Here is a 16,059-nt window from a genome sequence, read left to right as displayed (position 1 = left end):
ATCACTCATCATACCAAGAACAAGGAAATGTCTCAACCTGAATGAGAAAGGACGATGAATAATTGATGCTTATACCAAGATAAAATAGATGATGGAATAATCTCAAACAGATGTTTGGAGTAAGATTTTAAAGTAGCCATCATAAAAATGGTGCAACAATCAATAATAAGAGTTTAAACAAATAACAAATTAGAAAGTTTCAACAAATAAATAGATGATATAAAGAAGAACCAAATAGAAATTTTGAAATTTAAATTTACAAACCAAAATAATTCCCTAGATAGTTCGGCAACAGGATGGAGAAGAGAGAACCCGTGATCTTGAGGACAAACAATAGAAATTACTCAGTTTGAACCACAAAGAGAAAATACATTGGAAAAAAAAATAAACAGAGCCTCAAGATCTGTGGGACAGTAGAAAAAATATCCAACATTGATGTTATCAGAGCACCAGAGGGAGAGGAGAAATAAGGTCAGACTCTAAGAATGTCAGAAGTTTTCCCAAACTTGGAAAAAGACATAAATGTAAGATTCAAGAAGTTGAGCAAACCCTAAACAGAATAAACCCAAAGAAATTCCTATCAAGAGACATAATAATCTAACTCCATAAAACCAAAATCAAGGAAAAGTAACAGCAATGAGAAAGAAAAAAAAATTTACCTATAAGACAGAAACAATTAAAATAAAAGCAGATTTCTCATTAGAAAACATGGAGGCCAGAAAGACTGGAAACATTTTCCAAGTGCTGAAAATAAAGAACTGTCAACACAGAATACTATATACAGTGGAAATATTCATTAGGAATAAAGGGGGATTCAAGATGTTCTCAAATAAAGGAAAACAAAGAAAATTTGTCACCAACAGACCTACCTCCAAAGAATAAGAAGTTCTTAAACAGAAAGGACATGGTAAAAATAAGGAAGTTGGCAACACCAGAAAGGAAAGAAAGAATCAGAGAAAGAATAAAAGCATTCAGTTCAGTTCAGTCGCTCAGTCGTGTCTGACTCTTTGCGACCCCATGAATGGTGGCACGCCAGGTCTCCCTGTCCATCACCAACTCAAGACTTTCATCCTCCTCTTGAGTTTTCTAAATGACGTTTGACGGTTGAAGCACAAATTATAACATTGTCTAATACAGTTTATCAATGTGAAGAAAATAAAGACAAATATAAATGAGAGAGGGTATACGGACTTAAAGGAAGACATGGTTTCTATACTTTTCTCAGGTGGTAAAATATCAAACCAGTATATTATGACAAATTATATATAACACAATATCTACAACCACCACCAAAAACTCTGCACAAATAGATATACCTAAACACTATGGAAAAATCAAAATGGTATTTAAAAAAACGTTCAAGCCAAAGAAGACCAGGAAAAAGAAAAAGATAAACAAAACAGAAAACAGAAGGAAAAAACAGAAAATAAAACTAAGCTGGCAGACTTAAGCCCTAATATCAATAAGTAAAAGTTAATAATCTAGGGACTTCTCTAGTGATCCAGTTGTTAAGAATCCACCTGTCAATGCAGGGACATGGGTTCAATCTCTGGTCCAGGAAGATCCCACATGCTGCACGGCAACTAAGCCCATGTGCCACAACTACTGAGCCAGCATTCTAGGGTTCAACAACGGAAGCCACCGCAATGCGAAGCCCTCACACAGCAACTAGAGAGTAGCCCCTACTCACAGAAACTAGAGAAAGCCTGAGCTCAGCAACAAAAACCCATCACAGTCAAAAATGAAAGAATGAATGAAAATAGTTTTTTTAAGTAAATGATCTAAACACACCATGGATATGATACATCAATATACAGCGTTTCAGAAAGTGGATTTTAAAAATGACTCAACTATATGTTATTCACAAGAAACTCACTTCAAATATAATGATATAGGTAGCTTGAAAGTAAAAGAAGGGGAAAAGATATACCATGCAAACATTAGTTAAAAGAAAGCAGGAGTACCTATATGAATAGTAGATTAGCCTTCAGAAAAAAAAGAAAATCACCAAAGACAGAAAGGGACATGACATAATGATAAAATAGTCAATCAAGAAAATGTAATCCTAACTGTGTATATAGAACTGCATATACAAAAACAGAACTAAGAGGAGAAACAGACAAATCTACAATTATAGTTGGAGGATTTCAAATCCCTCTCAAAACTGATAGAAAATCAACAAGGATATGAAGAATTCAACCACACCAAAAACCAAATTTATAAAGTTGTTCAGAATTTGTTATCTCAATACAGTGGAATCAAAGTAATAATGAATCATGTAATGGGAAAATCTAACACTAACAAACTTCTAAATAATCATGGGTCAAAGAGGAAGCCTCAAGGGAAAAAAAAAAAAAAAAGAGGTATAGCTGACTTAAGGGAATTTTTTTTTTTAATACAAAAACTGAATGAAAATGAAAACGATGAGAATAAAACACCAAAATGTGTGACAGCTAGGAAGTTCTGCAAGGAAAATTTACAGCACTAAATACTTAAGCCCTAATAGACTTAAGCCCTGGTAGACTAATACTTAAGCCCTGTAGCACAAACGGTAAAGAATCTGCCTGTGATGCAGGAGACCAGGGTTTGATCCCTGGGTGGGGAAGTTCCTCTGGAGAAGGGAATGGCAATCCACTCCATTATTCTTGCCTGGAGATTTCCATGAACAGAGAAGCCTGGCGGGCTACAGTCCATGGGTTTGCAGAGTCGGACACGACTAAGCAACTAACACAGACTTAAGCCCTAATATCAATAAGTAAAAGTAAATACTCTAGGGACTTCTCTAGTGATCCAGTTGTTAAGAATCCACCTGTCAATGCAGGGACATGGGTTCAATTCCTGGTCCAGGAAGATCCCACATGCTGCACGGCAACTAAGCCCATGTGCTACAACTACTGAGCCAGCATTCTAGGGTTCAACAACGGAAACCACCGCAATGCGAAGCCCTCACACAGCAACTAGAGAGTAGAAAGTAGGGAAGGAAGAAAGCTCTCAAATCAAGACTTTAAGCTGTTACCCGAAGAAACTAGAAAAAGAAGAGCAATATAAACTCAAAACAGGCAGAAGGATATAGAAACAGACACATCTCTGAAGTGTCAAAGCTTTGCTGAGAGCAGGAAAGTGGAGCGTTCCCAACATCTTACCACTGCCATGCCTAAGAGAGGTGCTCACTGTGTCTGAGAGACAAAATATCTGAATGTGTGTCCAAAAAACAAATAGCTTCTTTATAGATGAATGTAGACTGAAGAGAATTCTTTATCTTAATATTAGCCATATCCGAAATCACCAAAATTCCTTTCAATGCAAGTATGACTAGATTAAATGCATGGTTTAAAAAAAAAACTAGAGAAGAGCAAATGAAACCAAAAGTGACTTCTTTGAGAGAATTGAGTAAAATGATGGACTTCTAGCCAGATGGATCAAGAAAAAAATAAAACACATTGATTAATATCAGGCGCGAATGGTCTTTGATCCTAGCCTCAAAGATGGCGGAGGAATAGGACAGGAACACCACTTTCTCCCTCACAAATTCCTCAAAAGAACATTTCAACGCCGAGCAAACTCCACAAAACAACTTCTGTAGGCTGGCAGAGGACATCAGGCAACCAGAAAAGCAGACCATTGTCTTCAAAAACAGATTTTTAATCTTTGCTCTTAGGTTTTTGTTGTCAATTTTGTACATTTAAAAACCCAAACTTCACTACCCAAGTTTACCTGAGAGCGAGATTACTGGCTTGACCACTCTCTCCTCCTCTGGACTCTCCTTTTTCTCCACCAGGTGGCCTCTGTCTCTTTTCTCCCCCATCTCTTCTCTATCCAACTCTGTGAATCTCTGTGTGTTCCAGACAGTGGAGAACACCTAAGGAACTGGTTACTGGCAGGATTTGTCTCTCTCCTTCTCATTCCTCTCTCTTATCCTCCTGGTCACCTCTGTCTACTTCTTCCCTCTCCTCTTCCCCGTATAACTCTGTAAATACCTCTGAGCGGTCCAGACTATAGAGCGCACATATGGAAGTGACTACTGGCTAGCTTGCTCTCTCCTCTTTTGATCTCACCGCATCTCATTCCAGTTACCTCTAACTACCCCCTCCATCTTCTCTTCTCCTTATAACTCAGTGAACCTCTCTGAGTGTCCCTCAATGTGGAGAAACTTTTCATCTTTAACCTAGATGTTTTATCATCTGTGCTGTATAGATGGAGAAGTCTAGAGGCTACTGTAAAAATAAAACTGAAAACCAGAAGCAGGAGGCTTAAATCCAAAGCCTGAAAACATTAGAGAACTCTTGAATTCAGGGAACATTAAGCAATAGGAGCTCATCAAATGCCTTCATACCTACACTGAAACCAAGCTCCACCCAAGGGCCAACAAGTTCCAAAACAACACATACCACTCAAATTCTCCAGCAACACAGGAACACTCCCCTGAGCTTCAATATACAGGCAGCTCAAAATTATTCCAAAACCTTTGATGTCTCATAACCCATTACTGGTCACTCCACTGCACTCCAGAGAGAAGAAACCCAGCTCCACCCACCAGAACTCCAACACAAGCCTCCCTAACCAGGAAACCTTGACAAGCCACTGATAGAACCCCACCCACAGTGAGGAAGCCCCATAATAAAGAGAACTCCACAAATTACCAGAAAATAAAAAGGCCACCCCAAACGCAGCAATATAACCAAGATGAAGAGACAGAGGAATACTCAGCAGGTAAAGGAACAGGAGAGTTGCCCACCAAACCAAACAAAAGAGGAAGAAGTAGGGAATCTACCGGAGAAGGAATTCCGAATATTGATAGTGAAAATGATCCAAAATCTTGAAATCAAAATGGAATCATAGATAAATAGCCTAGAGACAAGGATTGAGAAGATGCAAGAAAGGTTTAACAAGGACCTAGAAGAAATAAAAAAGAGTCAAAATATAATGAATAATGCAATAAATGAGATCACAAACACTCTGGAGGCAACAAATAGTAGAATAACGGAGGCAGAAGATAGGATTAGTGAAATAGAAGATAGAATGGTAGAAATAAATGAATCAGAGAGGAAACAAGAAAAACGAATTAAAAGAAATGAGGACAATCTCAGAGACCTCCAGGACAATATGAAACGCTCCAACATTCGAATTATAGGAGTCCCAGAAGAAGAAGACAGAAAGAAAGATCATGAGAAAATCCTTGAGTAGATAATAGTTGAAAACTTCCCTAAAATGGGGAAGGAAATAATCACCCAAGTCCAAGAAACACAGAGAGTTCCAAATAGGATAAACCCAAGGCGAAACACCCCAAGACACATATTAATCAAATTAACAAAGATCAAACACAAAGAACAAATATTAAAAGCAGCAAGGGAAAAACAACAAATAACACACAAGGGGATTCCCATAAGGATAACAGCTGATCTTTCAATAGAAACTCTTCAGGCCAGGAGGGAATGGCAAGACATACTTAAAGTGATGAAAGACAATAACCTACAGCCCAGATTACTGTACCCAGCAAGGATCTCATTCAAATACGAAGGAGAAATCAAAAGCTTTACAGACAAGCAAAAGCTGAGAGATTTCAGCACCACCAAACCAGCTCTCCAACAAATTCTAAAGGATATTCTCTAGACAGGAAACATGAAAAGGGTGTATAAACCCGAACCCAAAATAATAAAGTAAATGGTAACGGGATCATACTTATCAATAATTACCTTAAACGTAAATGGGTTGAACGCCCCAACCAAAAGGCAAAGACTGGCTGAATGGATACAAAAACAAGACCCCTCTATATGCTGCTTACAAGAGACCCACCTCAAAACAAGGGACACATACAGACTGAAAGTGAAGGGCTGGAAAACGATATACCACGCAAATAGAGACCAAAAGAAAGCAGGAGTGGCAATACTCATATCCAATAAAATAGACTTTAAAACAAAGGCTGTGAAAAGAGACAAAGAAGGCCACTACATAATGATCAAAGGATCAATCCAAGAAGAAGATATAACAATTATAAATATATATGCACCCAATATAGGAGCACCGCAATATGTAAGACAAATGCTAACAAGTATGAAAGGGGAAATCAACAATAACACAATAATAGTGGGAGAGACTTTAATACCCCACTCACACCTATGGACAGATCAACTAAACAGAAAATTAACAAAGAAACGCAAATTTTAAACAATACATTAGATCAGTTAGACCTAATTGATATCTATAGGACATTTCACCCCAAAACAATGAATTTCACCTTTTTTTCAAGTGCTCATGGAACCTTCTCCAGGATAAATCACATCCTGGGCCATAAATCTAAACTTGATAAATTCAAAAAAATCGAAATCATTCCAAGCATCTTTTCTGACCATAATGCATTAAGATTAGATCTCAATTACAGAAGAAAAACTATTAAAAATTCCAACATATGGAGGTTGAACAACACACTTCTGAATAACCAACAAATCACAGAAGAAATCAAAAAAGAAATAAAAATATGCATAGAAACTAATGAAAATGAAAATACAACAACCCAAAACCTCTGGGACACTATAAAAGCAGTGCTAAGAGGAAAGTTCATAGCAATACAGGCATACCTCAAGAAACAAGAAAAAAGTCAAATAAATAACCTAACTCTACAACTAAAGCAACTAGAAAAGGAAGAATTGGAGAACACCAGAGTTAGTAGAAGGAAAGAAATCTTAAAAATCAGGGCAGAAATAAATGCAAAAGAAACAAAAGAGACCATAGCAAAAATCAACAAAGCCAAAAGCTGGTTCTTTGAAAGGATAAATAAAATTGACAAACCATTAGCCAGACTCATCAAGAAGCAAAGAGAGAAAAATCAAATCAATAAAATTAGAAATGAAAATGGAGAGATCACAACAGACAACACAGAAATACAAACGATCATAAGAGACTACTATCAGCAGTTGTATGCCAATAAAATGGACAACGTGGAAGAAATGGACAAATTCTTAGAAAAGTACAACTTTCCAAAACTGAACCAGGAAGAAATAGAAAATCTTAACAGACCCATCACAAGCACGGAAATTGAAACTGTAATCAGAAATCTTCCAGCAAAAAAAAGCCCAGGTCCAGACGGCTTCACAGCTGAATACTACCAAAAATTTCGAGAAGAGATAACACCTATCCTACTCAAACTCTTCCAGAAAATTGCAGAGGAAGGGAAACTTCCAAACTCATTCTATGAGGCCACCATCACCCTAATACCAAAACCTGACAAAGATGCCACAAAAAAAGAAAACTACAGGCCAATATCACTGATGAACATAGATGCAAAAATCCTCAACAAAATTCTAGCAATCAGAATCCAGCAACACATTAAAAAGATCATACACCATGACCAAGTGGGCTTTATCCCAGGGATGCAAGGATTCTTCAATATCCGCAAATCAATCAATGTAATTCACCACATTAACAAATTGAAAAATAAAAACCATATGATTATCTCAATAGATGCAGAGAAGGCTTTGACAAAATTCAACATCCATTTATGATAAAAACTCTCCAGAAAGCAGGAATAGAAGGAACATACCTCAACATAATAAAAGCTATATATGACAAACCCACAGCAAACATTATCCTCAATGGGGAAAAATTGAAAGCATTTCCCCTAAAGTCAGGAACAAGACAAGGGTGTCCACTTTCACCGCTACTATTCAACATAGTTCTGGAAGTTTTGGCCACAGCAATCAGAGCAGAAAAAGAAATAAAAGGAATCCAAATTGGAAAAGAAGAAGTAAAACTCTCACTGTTTGCAGATGACATGATCCTCTATGTGAAAAACCCTAAAGACTCCACCAGAAAATTACTAGAGCTCATCAATGAATATAGTAAAGTTGCAGGATATAAAATCAACACACAGAAATCCCTTACATTCCTATACACTAATAATGAGAAAGTAGAAAAAGAAATTAAGGAAACAATTCCATTCACCATTGCAACGAAAAGAATAAAATACTTAGGAATATATCTACCTAAAGAAACTAAAGACCTATATATAGAAAACTATAAAACACTGATGAAAGAAATCAAAGAGGACACTAATAGATGGAGAAATATACCATGTTCATGGATCGGAAGAATCAATATAGTGAACATGAGTATACTACCCAAAGCAATTTACAAATTCAATGCAATCCCTATCAAGCTACCAGCCATATTTTTCACAGAACTAGAACAAATAATTTCAAGATTTGTATGGAAATACAAAAAACCTCGAATTGCCAAAGCAATCTTGAGAAATAAGAATGGAACTGGAGGAATCAACTTGCCTGACTTCAGGCTCTACTACAAAGCCACAGTCATCAAGACAGTATGGTACTGGCACAAAGACAGACATATAGATCAATGGAACAAAATAGAAAGCCCAGAGATAAATCCACACACATATGGACACCTTATCTTTGACAAAGGAGGCAAGAATATACAATGGAGTAAAGACAATCTCTTTAACAAGTGGTGCTGGGAAAACTGGTCAACCGCTTGTAAAAGAATGCAACTAGATCACTTTCTAATACCGCACACAAAAATAAACTCAAAATGGATTAAAGATCTAAGTGTAAGACCAGAAACTATAAAACTCCTAGAGGAGAACATAGGCAAAACACTCTCAGACATAAATCACAGCAGGATCCTCTATGATCCACCCCCCAAAATACTGGAAATAAAAACAAAAATAAACAAATGGGATCTAATTAAAATTAAAAGCTTCTGCACAACAAAGGAAAATATAAGCAAGGTGAAAAGACAGCCTTCTGAATGGGAGAAAATAATAGCAAATGAAGCAACTGACAAACAACTAATCTCAAAAATATACAAGCAACTTATGCAGCTCAATTCCAGAAAAATAAACGACCCAATCAAAAAATGGGCCAAAGAACTAAATAGACATTTCTCCAAAGAAGACATACGGATGGCTAACAAACACATGAAAAGATGCTCAACATCACTTATTATTAGAGAAATGCAAATCAAAACCACAGTGAGGTACCACTTCACACCAGTCAGAATGGTTGCGATCCAAAAATCTGCAAGCAATAAATGCTGAAGAGGGTGTGGAGAAAAGGGAACCCTCCTACACTGTTGGTGGGAATGCAAACTAGTACAGCCACTATGGAGAACAGTGTGGAGATTCCTTAAAAAATTGCAAATAGAACTACCTTATGACCCAGCAATCCCACTGCTGGGCATACACACCGAGGAAACCAGAATAGAAAGAGACACATGTACCCCAATGTTCATCGCAGCACTGTTTATAATAGCCAGGACATGGAAACAACTTAGATGTCCATCAGCAGATGAATGGATAAGAAAGCTGTGGTACATATACACAATGGAGTATTACTCAGCCGTTAAAAAGAATTCATTTGAATCAGTTCTGATGAGATGGATGAAACTGGAGCCGATTATACAGAGTGAAGTAAGCCAGAAAGAAAAACACCAATACAGTATACTAACACATATATATGGAATTTAGAAAGATGGCAATGACGACCCTGTGTGCAAGACAGGAAAAAAGACACAGATGTGTATAACGGACTTTTGGACTCAGAGGGAGAGGGAGAGGGTGGGATGATTTGGGAGAATGGCATTCTAACATGTATACTATCATGTAAGAATTAAATCGCCAGTCTATGTCTGATGCAGGATACAGCATGCTTGGGGCTGGTGCATGGGGATGACCCACAGAGATGTTATGGGGAGGGAGGTGGGAGGGGGGTTCATGTTTGGGAACGCATGTAAGAATTAAAGATTTTAAAATTAAAAAACTAAAAAAAAAATATATCAGGCACGAGACAGGTAACAATAGTTACAGCTTCTACAGCTGTTAAAAGGTTAACAAAAGAATACTATAAACAGATTTATACCAATCAGTTCAACAACTTTAGACAAAAGGGATACACATTCCTTTAAAAACAACCTAGCAAGCACCCTCAAGAAGAAACATAACCTGAAAGGCCCTATAACTAGTAAGTACATTGAATTCGTAGTTAGAAATCTCCCCACAGTGAACACTCCAGGCCCAGATGGCTTCACTGGTGAATTCCACAAACAGTTAAGACAGGACACCAATTCTAAGCACTCTTCCAGAAAACTGAATGGGAGATAAAATCTTCCAACTCATTCTATAAGGCCAGTATTAATCTGATACTCAAACCAGACAAAGATATTGAAGAAAAGAAATCTACCATTGATAATCCACACATTGATAATCCTAAACAGATGTAAAACTTCTTGATAAAATGTTAGCAAATTTAAAATTTTAAATAAATAAATAAAAAGGATAATACACCCTGTACAAATGTAGTCCCAGAAATGTAAGGCTGGTTTCTCTTTCAAAAATCAATATAATTAACCAAGTTAAACTAAAAAATAAAATAAAATGACTAATGCAATAGGTACAGAAATATCATTTGATAAAATCTAACATCCAATCCTAATAAAGTTCTCAACAACTTTGATAGAGGGGAACTTCCTCAACCTTATAAATTTCGTCTATGAAAAGCTGATAGGTGACAATAATTAGAAACTGAAAGTTTTCCCTTTACCACAAGGAATAAAAAACCACATCTACTCAGTTCTATACTGGAGGTTCCAGCTAGTGCATTAAGGAAAGAAAAAGAAATAAAATGATGGAAATTGGAAAGGAAGCGGTAAAATGATCTTTATTCAGAGACAATGTGATCATCTATGTAGAAAACCCCTCAGAATCTACAAACCAGACAAAACTATTAAGTGACTTTAGCAAGGTTTCAGGATATGAAATCAATATACAAAAGTGCATTTTATATAGTAGCAACAAATAACCAGAAATCGAAACCTTAAAGCTATCGTTTAACAACAGCCCCAAAATAGGAAATATTTGCAGATGTTTCACGAGAGATGTGTAAGACGTGTGTTGTAAGTTACAAAACAGTGCTGAGAGAAACTGAATAAGATGGAGAGACATGCTGAGTAACATTAAACAGGGAGAGACACTGAGTTCCATGACCTGGAAACTCCAATACTGTTAAGATGTCAGTTCTTAAATTGATCTATAGATTCAATACAGTATCATTCATAAATCCTTTGGGGTTTTTATGAAAAAACTGACAAGCTGACTAAAAAATTGGAATGGACATGCAGAAGATACATAACAGCTGGCAACTCTGAAGAACAGCAGCCACATTGGAGGACTGACAATACCTGAACCAAGACTGACTGACTACAGTAACCAAGACAGCGTGGCTCTGATATAAAAATAAACAGATCAGTGGAGTGGAAATACACCCATACAAACGGACAACTGGGCAAAGAAAGGGAAATTCTTTTCCAACAAATGATGCTGGAACAATTAGGTGTCTGCATGCAGAAGAAAAAAGTGAACTCTGATCCACACCTCACACCATGTACAAAAAATACATTAAACTGAATCATATGCCTGGATATAAAACCTAACATTTAAAAACTTTTAGAAAAAAAACACTGGAGAAAATCTTTGTGACACTGGATTTGGTAAAGCTTTGTTAGATATAACACTCTAAAAAGTAAGTTGGACTTCATCAATATTGAGGACATTTGTTCTTTGAAAGACTTTTTGGAGGATAAAATGACAAGTCACCCCCTGGGAGGAAATATTTTACAAATCCCCTCTCTGAAAGAAAATATAAACTTATATGTATGTGTGTATGTATGTAGGTAGGTAGGTATATATCTCACAACTAAATAATAAGAAATTTTTTAAAAAAATAAGAAATGGGCAAAAGATCTGAATATACACTTTACCACTTAAGATATATGAATCACATTCAATTAGCATATAAGAAGATCCCTTCAAGAAGTGCAAATTAAAATTCAGTGAGATAGTGGTACACACCTATTAGAGAAAGTCTAAAATAAAGGACTGGCAGTACCACTCATTGACAAGCATGTGGCACAGCTGTCAGTCTGGTGCACAGAGTGGATGGAAAATGTTACAATCGCTTTGGCAAGCAGTTTACCAACCATTTAAAAAGTTAAACGTATAACCACCACATAACCTTGCCGTTTCAGTCCTACGTTTTACCCAAGAGAAATGAAAGAATATGGTCTGAAAAAATATTAACACCCAAAACAAAACATTAAAAATATGAAAGCTTAAATTTTAAAGATTTACACAATGTTTGGAAGACAAAGTAAAGGTGTATTTCCAGAAAGTGGGGTGGGGTGTATGAGAGAAAAGAAAATCAGAAGATCAACCTCAGAGGCCTCAAATCCAACTAGAATCTCATGAAGAGAACAAAGAGAACAGAGAGGGAAAAAAAATGATTAAAGATGTAATACAAAAATATTTTCCAGTTCTAAAAGACATATGTCATCATTAATGAAAAACAAACAGAAATCAGCACCAACCATATCATCATGAAAATTATAGAACATCAGGGATAAGAGAAAATCCTAAAGGCTCATTCTATGAGAAAAGCCAAAACAAACAGGTCACATAGGAAAATGCTTTTAAAATTCTAAGAAAAAAATTATTTTGAAACTGTCATTACAGAAACAACAACTAAGAGAGAAGAATAAAGATATTTTCAAACATGCTAACCATCAATTTTTCTCCTCCTATGTGCCTCTTTTACTCAGGAAGCACTACCAAAATGATGGGGTACACCAAGAAAAAGAAAACTGATGAGATGATAAAGGCCATATATGGAAAGCCCACAACTAACATCATATTCAATAGCAAAAGCCTGAAAGCATTTCCCCTAAGATCAGGAGTAAGACCAGGAATCTACTTTCGCCACTTCTATTCAGCATAGTTCTGAGAGTTCTAGCCATGGAATTTGGTAAGAAAAAGAAATTTAAAACATCCAAATGGGAAAAAAAAATGTAAACTATCTCTGTTCACAGATGACATGATCTTATACGTAGAAAAACCTAAAGAATCAAAAGAAACTGTATTAAATAAATTTGGCAAATTAGCTGGATTCAATTTTGAATTTCACATTCAAAAATTACTTCTGATTTTAACACTCCTAAGTATCAGTTGTATTTCTATATGCTGCTGCTGCTGCTGCTGCTGCTGCTAAGTCACTTCAGTCGTGTCTGACTCTGTGCGATCCCATAGACGGCAGCCCTCCAGGCTCCCTTGTTCCTGGGATTCTCCAGGCAAGAACACTGGAGTGGGTTGCCATTTCCTTCTCCAATGCATGAAAGTGAAAGTGAAAAGTGAAACTGAAGTCGCTCAGTTGTGTCCGACTCTTTGCAACCCCATGGACTGCAGCCCACCACGCTCCTCCATCCATGGGATTTTCCAGGCAAGAGTACTGGAGCAGGGTGCCATCGTCTATAAGCTAGCAGTGGACAATCAAAAAGGAAATTAAGAAAACAACTCTATTTGTGAAAGCATCAAAGAGAATAAAATACTTAGGGATAAATTTAACTAAAAAGACAAAAGACTTACATGAAAACTACAAAATACTGCTGAAAGAAGTTAAAGTAGACATAAACAAGTGGGAAAACATTCCACATTCATCAGTTAAAAGATAATATTATTAAGATGACTATACTATACAAAGCAATCTACAGAGTCAATACAATCCGTATGAAAATCTCAATGATGTTTTTCTCAGAAATAGTAAAACCAAGACTAAAATCCACACAGAAAGTCAAGGGACCCCAAATAACCAAAACGGTCTTGAAAAAACAAGGACAAAGTTTGAGGATTCATACTTCCTGATTTCAAAACTAACAGAAAGCTATGATAGTCAAGAGTATGGGACTGGTATACAGATACACATACAGACCGATGGGATTGGGTTGAGAGCCTAAAAATACGCCTTGAAATTTATAGTTAATTTATTTTTAATGAGGATGACAAGACCATTCAGTGGGGGAAGAAGAATCTGTGAAACAAATGGTGCTGGGAAAACCAAACATCCATATGCAAAGGAGTGAATGTAGACCCTAACACTATACACAAAACCTAACTCCAGATGAATCAAAGACCTAAACTTGAGAGAACTAAAACAAAAACTGTAGAAAGGTAGAAAAGTTAAGGGCAAATCTTTATTATGACAGATTTAGCAATGGTTCCTTAAATATGATACCAAAAGCACAAGTAACAAAAGAAAAAATATAAATCAATCTTTATCAAAATTTAAAATGTTTGTATACCAAAGGGCACTATCAAGATAAGATAACCCACAGAAAAAGGGAAAACATTTGTAAACCTTCTAACAAAGAATTAATATCCACAATATATAAAGAACTCCAGCTCAAAAATGAGACAATTTAATTTTATAAAATGGACAAAGGATTTGAACAGATATCCCTTCAAATAAGATATACAAATCACTAATAAGCACATGAAAATATGCTCAACATCACTAATTATTAGGGAAATGCAAATCAAAACCACAATGGGATACACCATGTTCACACTTACTAGGATATCTATAGTAAACACAAATACAGAGAAAAGATCAGGTGTTGGTGAGGATGTAAAGAAGCTGGAATCTTCATACACTGCTATTGGGAATGTAAAATGATTCAGCTGATGTGAAAACAACTTGGTGGTTCCTCTAAAAGTTAAACATAATTACCATATGAGCCAGAAAATCAACCCTGATGTGTACACCCAAAAGAACTGAAAACAGGGACTCAAAGAGATACTTGTACACCAATATTCATAGTATTTTTCACAATAACCAAAGGTGGAAAACCCAGTGTCCATCAAAAGATGAACAGAGAAACAAAATTTGGTACATACATAAATGGAATGTCATCCAGCCATTAAAAGGAATGACATTCAGATACAGGCACGTCACAGATGAACCTTGAAAACATTATGGTATGTGAAATATACTAAACACAAAAGGACAAATATTGCGTGATTCCACTTATATGAAATAGGTAGAATATGTAAATGCATAGACACAGAAAGTAGGTTAGAGTTTACCAAGAGCCAGTGAGGAACTAAAAAGCCTCTTGATGAAAGTGAGAGAGAAGAGTGAAAAAGTTGGCTTAAAGCTCAACATTCAGAAAACGAAGATCATGGCATCTGGTCCCATCACTTCATGGGAAATAGATGGGGAAGCAGTGGAAGCAGTGGCTGACTTTGTTTTTGGGGGCTCCAAAATCACTGCAGATGGTGATTGCAGCCATGAAATTAAAAGATGCTTACTCCTTGGAAGGAAAGTCATGACAAACCTAGATAGCATATTGAAAAGCAGAGACATTACTTTGCCAACAAAGGTCCATCTAGTCAAGGCTAGGAGAAGGCAATGGCACCCCACTCCAGTACTCTTGCTTGGAAAATCCCATGGACGGAGGAGCCTGGTAGGCTGCAGTCCATGGGGTCGCTAAGAATCAGATACAACTGAGAAACTTCAGTTTCACTTTTCACTTTCACACACTGGAGAAGGAAATGGCAACTCACTCCAGTGTTCTTGCCTGGAGAATCCCAGGGACAGGGGAGCCTGGTGGGCTGCTGTCTGTGGGATAGCACAGAGTCAGACACGACTGAAGTGACTTAGCAGCAGCAGCAGCAGTCAAGGCTATGGTTTTTCCAGTAGTCATGTATGGATGTGAGAGTTGGACTGTGAAGAAAGCTGAGTGCCGAAGAATTGATGTTTTTGAACTGTGGTGTTGGAGAAGACTCTTGAGAGTCCCATGGACAGCAAGGAGATCCAACCAGTCCATTCTAAAGATGAGTCCTAGGTGTTCTTTGGAAGGAATGATGCTAAAGCTGAAACTCTAGTACTTTGGCCACCTCATGAGAAGAGTTGACTCATTGGAAAAGACTCTGATCCTGGGAGGGATTGGGGGCGGGAGGAGAAGGGGATGACAGAGGATGAGATGGCTGGATGGCATCACCAACTTGATGGACATGGGTTTGGGTGAACTCCGGGAGTTGGTGATGGACAGGGAGGCTTGGCATGCTGCAGTTCATGGGGTTGCAAAGAGTCGGACACGACTGAGTGACTGAACTGACTGAACTGAGGGGGAGAAGGAAGGAAGAGTTATTGCTTAATGGAGTTGTTGCTTAGTTTCAGATGATGAAGATGATTTGGAAATAGTAGTAACAGTTGCACA

The 16,059-nt window shown here is 37.0% G+C and overlaps 1 protein-coding gene across 1 annotated transcript in view; it reads right to left on the bottom strand.

Annotated features, from left to right (window-relative positions):
• Positions 1-16,059, bottom strand: part of ODAD2 (outer dynein arm docking complex subunit 2) — a 168,585-nt gene that overhangs the window by 134,717 nt on the left and 17,809 nt on the right. The gene's annotated exons all lie outside the window — the stretch shown is intronic.

This window comes from Ovis canadensis, chromosome 13 (genome assembly GCF_042477335.2).
Source record: "Ovis canadensis isolate MfBH-ARS-UI-01 breed Bighorn chromosome 13, ARS-UI_OviCan_v2, whole genome shotgun sequence".
NCBI lineage: Eukaryota > Metazoa > Chordata > Mammalia > Artiodactyla > Bovidae > Ovis > Ovis canadensis.
This window is presented reverse-complemented; position numbering and strand designations above follow the sequence as displayed.